We start from the raw sequence: 7500 nt of genomic DNA, 5'->3' as shown, positions 1-7500 counted from the left end.
ACAAGTTGCAGGTAACAATGAGTGAACAATTTCGTTGAAAAGCTTTGTCTATAGTGGAATAGAGGAACTCTTTGTCTCCTTTTAGTCTGTTGCAGTGTATCTTTCACTTGGTAAAAACTACGAGTTGAGTTGCTCGAAAAATAAGCTAGTGTAACATATAGATATCTCTGTCCACAACAAATCTTTTTATAGCCTCCATAATATTACATTACGCGCGTATTTAACTGGGGCAGGAGCCCATCTGGAGCGTGCAACTTTCATACAGCGTCTGTGAAACGGCGTTTTCACAAGTAGGTTTATTTTTAGACTAGCCCTTCCCGCGAATTAGGTCAAAAAACAAAGGCAGTTCCGGTTCGGTGACCCTATGACGTCAGCTTAATTTCTTGTAATTGGTCATCGGGCTCCTGTGGGAGTCTCATTCGCGGGAAATTCAATCTAAAAACTAGACCCTCCCTGAGGGTACACTGGGTTGCCTGTGGTACGTGCACCGTTCCAGACAATTTTTTCAAGTTGGGGGGTCATTAAGACCATTCAAGGGGTCACCCAGAAGTCATACCAGCAAAGGCCCTTTGGCTCACAGGTTCTCACACGTTCGTACAACGAAAAAAATCTCTCCTTGCGTAATATGTAGCTCTAACAGTTCACGATATTGTTTTGGTATTGTCTATCATTGTAGTGCCATGGTAGAAGCCTTGGGTAAATAGCCTGAGGAGACATGTGGTTACTAGCAAAGTACTGAACCCAGAAAGATTGAAGAAAATAAATGGGAAGTGAGAAACATTGGCTTCTGGGCTGACATGTTGATAAACTTCTTTTCACCACAAGTTTAAGCGTGCCCTCTGAGCATCTGACAGCTTTGTAATACTAAAGTTTACTAAAGTTAAGTCCTCTCCGGTGGGATTAGTGTCTGGATGGGTGACCAAAAACATATACGCCTTCGTAAAACAGAAGCATTGGACCGAAAATACTATTAACGCTAACAAATGCGAACTTAGCAAGGTACAGATTTTGTTAGCTTGCTTTATGCAAAAACAAATATTGATACAAAAGTAAATAAATATTGATACACAGTTTTCAGAAAGAGCAGAAGGAAGTTTCCAGGACGGTCGCTCGAGAATAACATATTTACGACATGAAAACAACATTAATTTTGAACCGTGAATATAGAATATAAACAGTTACGATCAGCGACAAACATTTTGGGAGATTTTTGCTACGTTCAATTTTGTTATTGTAAGTTTTGGCTGCACAAATAAATCGCAAAATCGAAAGTGACATCGCCGGAATTCAGCGGGCGCCGTGATTACTAGTAAGTTACCGCGGCATGTTTACTTGCCAAACAGTGAAGCATCTGTGTCAAATGATGGCAAGATACCGGGTTTTCGTAAGTTTCTTTTTCTATCAAGTGTTATAAAGTTTGACAATAAATGAGCGAATTCAAAACAAAGATCACAATCGCCCACCATTGTTTCTGCAAAGTCAAAAATTTACTCTCCAAGACGAGGTTATTTATCACCAGATAATTCCATCATTTTGGAAATAGCAGCTACTTTATTATTCACCGGCGTCACAATTTTTTGCTGATTTTGGGGCTCATTTTGTTGAAACTCAAGCACGCTTCCAACAGACCTGTTTATTTTCATGAAACCTTTCCTGCTTACAGAATTATACTAAAAATATCCTCCCGTATCACGTTTCAACCTTAAGCTCGAAAATTCAATACACAACATGATATTATAATTCACAAAGGCAGAAAATATCACAGAATCCTTTTCCTGCGTAACATTTTCTTGAAACAAACAACATAAGATGCACTAAAACGCTATTCGCGTTGCAATGACTTTCCATTGCTGGTTAACGAGGATAACAAACTCACGAGGCAGAATGTATATTTATATTTAATTAAGTTAGCACAACACAAAAACGCTAACCTCATTTTGACACGAAAATGCTTTACTATTGCCATAAAAACTATCCAGTTAAGCTCGCATATTATAAAACATGATGAATTCATAAAGGCCACCTTTTCCAGAAAACAATTTTTTGAAACAAACAACATATTTGCTCTTGGAGGCGAAAACCTCTTCCTATTTCATTGCGTGCGTGAAGACAAGAAACTCAATCGTGTCAAATTACCATGTACTTCAGGTTCAAACCCTTTCCTGAAGAACATTTTCCTTGAATAACAAGAAAATGCTTTACTATTGCCATAAAAACTATCCAGCACACATATAATAAAACATGATGAATTCATAAACGCCACCTTTGCCAGCGAACAATTTTTTGAAACAAACAACATATTTGCTATTATTGCGTGCGTGAAGAGAAAAAACTCAATCCTGTCAAATATGCGCAATATTACAACAAACTAAAATTTCAGGATCAAACCGTTTCGATGAAGAACCGTTTCCTTGAATAATGAAGCACAAAATAGACGACAAGCTTTCTTTCAAATAATTCTTGACTGTCACATTACCTGAAGACTGTGCAGAGTTGATCACAGATCCACTTAAGGTGTTCGATTCGTTCTCTGTCTTTGTTGAACCCATAAGTTACCAGAGAATTTTCCATTTGGTTTCAGTGTTCTACATAACAGCACACTTGGTAAATATTATTTTAGAAATGCAGCTCACTTTGATTTCTGCTCGACGGGCGACAGATTGTTGTCGAAGTCCATTACTCGTCGCTTTTGAGATTCCAGGTGTTGGTTTTCACCGCCTGCGTAGTTTATCCAACTGACTTGTTTAAGGATCCAGTAAAACACCATTCGCGTTACATGACTTTCGACGCCATTGCAGGCTAAGTTAATTATTCTACTGTGTCCACCAGAGGAATCTACGCAGTTCCACTACCCTCTCGATCCTAAGAAAATACGCGCAGAAGGCTCTATGCAAAAAGATACCACTTACCAGGGGAGTGACAGGCAAGACTTTTAACAACAGGGAAGAAAAAAATAATAATAACACCGAACAAATGCCCTCCATTTCTAGACTGGGATTGCCATACGGCAACCCAGTAATAAATCGGTCTGTGAAACGCCGTTACACGAACACAGTAGAGTTGTAGGCTCCGGGTCATGGGTTCCTGACTGGGGGTATGTCAGCTTTCTGCAAGTTTAGAGTCTTTAGAGCTCAATTCTTTTTAATCAGTTGTCAGAAAATCCATTGACAAAAAATAAATTGTTATTCAGTGATTTTTGTTTAAAGAAACCGATATTTGGTTTTCTGCATGTGGAATCAGAAGCTTCTGGTAGAATTTTATAATTAGTACTTTTTTTACTGCATGGAGACATCCAGGCGCCAACTTGAATACATTTGTCGTATGTTTAGTTTAACCTTCCTCTAATCCCATCTGACCCTACTTGCGTTATATGTTTTTGTAAGAAGTACTACATTTTGTGGTTTTATTGAGCCAGTGCCAGTGCAAGTTCTTGCAGTTCTCAATTAATATGATCTTCGTTTGACGGTCTCTTTTCCAGGCCCCCATTAGGATTTTAAATCTTGTTACATTTTATTCTTATGTATTATTCAAGTTTCCTGTCGTTTCGGTTAACTCTCCAGTTGATCTAACCGCGTTATCAGTTTGTTCGGCTGGAATCCATTGGTAGAGCGACTTTCGTATGACCTTGAAAAAGTGTTCGAAATTTGTTTCACGGACCAATGTTTGACAACAATAAAACAAAGTTTCTCCTTATTCCCGCCATGGAAACTCCTAATAGGGGCAGTAAACAGTTCGATTGCCCAATCACATTGCTGCATTTCAAATGAAGTCAAACTGAAATGCCGATCGCTTTCCAGAAAGTTCCACGGAGAGATGACGTTGTTTGCATCCGCGCTCGCTAAGCCAATGAAAATTTGCGTTCGTTTGTTTTTGTTCGATAAGCCAATTAAATGTTCTGCATTTTTGTTTACGTTCTGTTTTCACTTTCATTACTGGGTTGCCGTATGGCAATCCAGTCGGAAAATGGGTAGATTTCTCCGTTTTATTTTTTTTATTTTTTTCCATGTCGGTAAAAGTCTTGCCTGTCACTCCCCTGCTAAGTGGTGTCTTTGTGCATAGAGCCCTGCTGCGCGTATTTTCTTAGGATCGAGAGGGTAGTGGAAAATGCGTAGATTTCTCTGGTGGACACATTATAACGATTAACTTAACCGGCAATGGCGTCGAAAGTCATGTAGCGCGAATGGCGTTTTAGTGGATCTTTGAACAAAATATACCCTTATGAAGCTCAATAATGGCAAATCAATTGGATACTGAACAAGACAGGCGACAACATCGACAACAATCTGTCGCCCGTCGAGCCGTCTTTTACCAAGTGTGCTGTTATGTAGAACACTGAAGATTCGCAGGGCAGCGATAATAGTGAATTCAAAGACTAGACCAGGTGGATTGAATGGAATTTCAATCGTTAAAATCGCTGAAAAGGTAAGATTATTGTCGAAGCGATGCCGCAATTGCGTGTCTCACATTATTGTGTTTTCCGTCAAAATATTCGCTTGTTTTCGCTTTCCCTCGAACATATTTACCTTTATTACATGTCCAGTGAATAGTTTTATCCTCTGGGATGAATTTTCCGTCGAAAAATCGGTTATTTGGGCGGTCAGTGTAAAACGGAGACTGCAGACTGCAGACCGGGGGTAAAATGCAGACTGAGGGTAAAATATATATTAATAATAAAAAAACGAGTCATAAGTATAAAATAAAGATTGTTTGAAAGACAATCCTTTGTTACATCTGTCAACAACTCACATTATCATGACTGCAGGTCGCTGCACCTTTTAAGGATGCGATCGTACGCGTTGAAATCATCTGTGCTTTGTTTTTGCGCTTCCAGATGCATTGCAATGTTCCAAATTATTTGTCACACCGGTACATCGAGGGAAATCGATCGAAAATACAACAATTACTACTTCGAATACCTGAATAATCTCGGTCGCCTTTTTTCGGTGCAAATGCACAAAGAATTTCATGTATTCCGAGCAACTAGGACGCGGGGATTTCATTGGTTAAGCTATGCGTAATAACCCCTAGAGAGAGGTTATAATTGAAAATTACATCTTCCAGATGCAAAACAAACGAACTTGTGAACTAAAGGATAAACATAACGTACACGAAAGCGAATGAAAGGATCCTAATAAGAAATTTTTACACCTCAGTCATACTGGCTTAAGCCGACTGAATTGAAACGTTAAATGGTTGCAAAATCTACGTTATCTCTGTCTTTGTTAATTGGTATTGTAGCCATGCGTGTCAAAATAAATTGAATTATTGGGTAATTACTCGATTACTTTGTTCAGTGCAGCAAAATGGACAGTTGAATTACGGGGTGGTGACTTCTTTGCCTAAAAGCAACTCACTTAACGAAACTATCCTTTTCCAACAACGACAAGGATTCAAACAGCTTCAATTCTTACAGAGTTCGATGAAAATCCGGATTTAAAACATGCGGTGGGGCAACCAAAGCGATGGGAAGTACAAGGAAAGGTTACGTTTATACAAACGTTGGCCGTGTAGCACTTATATTTTAAACAGAGTTAACTGAATAGAGGGTAATGTGAAGTGCTAGATTTCAATCCCATATGAACCATGTGAGCGTTAGCCCTACTGATGGAAATGGGCCCACACAAGGACAGAGAAAAACTCCGACCAGGGTGGTGGTGCTAACGCTCAAATGGTTACACTCTATTCAGTTAACTCTGTTTAAAATATAAGTGCTACACGGACAACGTTTGTATAAACGTAACCTTTCCTTGTACTTGTACATGTTCATTGCCGTGACTTTAACATCTTCAGTTCCTCAGAAAAGGATCGGTTTCGTCGTACGAACGTGTGAGGGCCTGTGAGCCAAAGGGCCTTTGCTGGTATGACTTCTGGGTGACCCCTTAATAACTTCTTACTAACCGAGCGCGAGGGCCGTACTGCCAGGGAAATATTGGCCCGAGGTCGTGGCAGTACGGACCGAGCGCAGCGAGGTCCGTACAAAAACGACCCAGGGCCAATATTCCCCAGTACGGCTCGAGCAAGCTCGGTTAGTAAGTAGCTTATTATATGGTATAAACTCTTGTTCTTAGGCCATCGTAGCTTGATTAAGAAAATAACACAAACAGCGGTGATAAACATTGTATTCCAACGCATTTTTATAAAACTTGACGTCTCGTATGCTAGTCAACACACATTTTCAAAAGTGACCGTTACAATTTTTAAAAACTATATATATATATATCGTAAACAATAGGGGTCTGGAACCTAGACTGAGAAAAATGATCTGCAGCAGTACGTGTCTAGACATAATGAAAAGTAATAGTTAAAACAGCAATAACTTCTCACTACTAATATTTACATTAAGGGAAGGCTTTAGCTCTTGAATGAACAAAGTCTCTTTAACTTTACAGTGAAAGTCAGTTTTTCCGGACGCTAAAATGTCAAAGTGATCCCATTTGATGTCGTGGCCAGTGGTTTTCACATGATCAGCAATGGCTGATGAATGGTCACTTTTAGATAGGGCCTTGAAATGTTCTGTTTTTCTGTCGTGGAGTCTTCGTTTTGTTTTGCCAATGTAGAAATCATCGCAGTTCCAGCAGACAGCTTTATAGACGACCTTGGACCTCTGAGATCGGTTCAAGCGATCTTTGTATGGAAAAAAGGAGTTGATGCGGCGTGTGTTTTGGAATATGATCTTGAGATTGACGAAAGAGTAGATATTGTATACGCAGGATTTCAGACGTTTCGTGACTTGGTTACTGTGAAGACCTAAGTAGGGTAACACTATTAAGATATCTTTTTTGGGGACTGTAGCTTGAACAGGGTTATTTGATTTGTTTTTATTTTTGTTCAATACATCGTTAATGTTGAACGTGATAACGCCTTGAGGGTAACCATTTTGCAACAGGAGCTTTCTCAGATCTTTAATAGCGGCCTGTAATAAAGATGGCGAGGAGCAAATTCGGAAGCATCGATAGGTGAGAGTGCGGATGAGGTTGATTTTGTACTTGCGAGGTGTGAATGAATCCCACTTGGTGTAAAGGCCTGTGAATGTCTTCTTCCGGTAGACAGATGTAGAGAAAGTGTTGTCAGGGCAGCGTTTGAGAAGGATGTCTAAAAATGGAATCTTATTGTCTTCTTCGAATTCAAGAGTAAACTTAATGCTATCTTGTCGACTATTTAGAAAACTTAAAAACTTATTAGCATTGTCTTTGCTGTCAAACATGGTGAAGGTGTCATCGACATATCTGAACCAAAGTGAAGGACAGAATCTGCTGTTCATCGACCATTTTTCTTCAAAGTGGCACATGAAAATGTTAGCCAAAACGGGGCCTAAAGGTGAACCCATGGCTACACCATCAATCTGATCAATCTTTCACTGTAAAGTTAAAGAGACTTTGTTCATTCAAGAGCTAAAGCCTTCCCTTAATGTAAATATTAGTAGTGAGAGGTTATTGCTGTTTTAGCTATTACTTTTCATTATGTTTAGACACGTACTGCTGCAGATCATTTTTCTCAGTC

The 7500-nt window shown here is 39.3% G+C and overlaps 1 protein-coding gene across 1 annotated transcript in view; it reads right to left on the bottom strand.

Moving 5' to 3' along the window:
• LOC138000133 (QRFP-like peptide receptor) overlaps positions 1 to 7500 on the bottom strand; it is a 37245-nt gene that overhangs the window by 21845 nt on the left and 7900 nt on the right. The window lies entirely within an intron of this gene.

Source organism: Montipora foliosa, chromosome 4 (assembly GCF_036669935.1).
Source record: "Montipora foliosa isolate CH-2021 chromosome 4, ASM3666993v2, whole genome shotgun sequence".
Taxonomy (NCBI): Eukaryota; Metazoa; Cnidaria; class Anthozoa; order Scleractinia; family Acroporidae; genus Montipora; species Montipora foliosa.
This window is presented reverse-complemented; position numbering and strand designations above follow the sequence as displayed.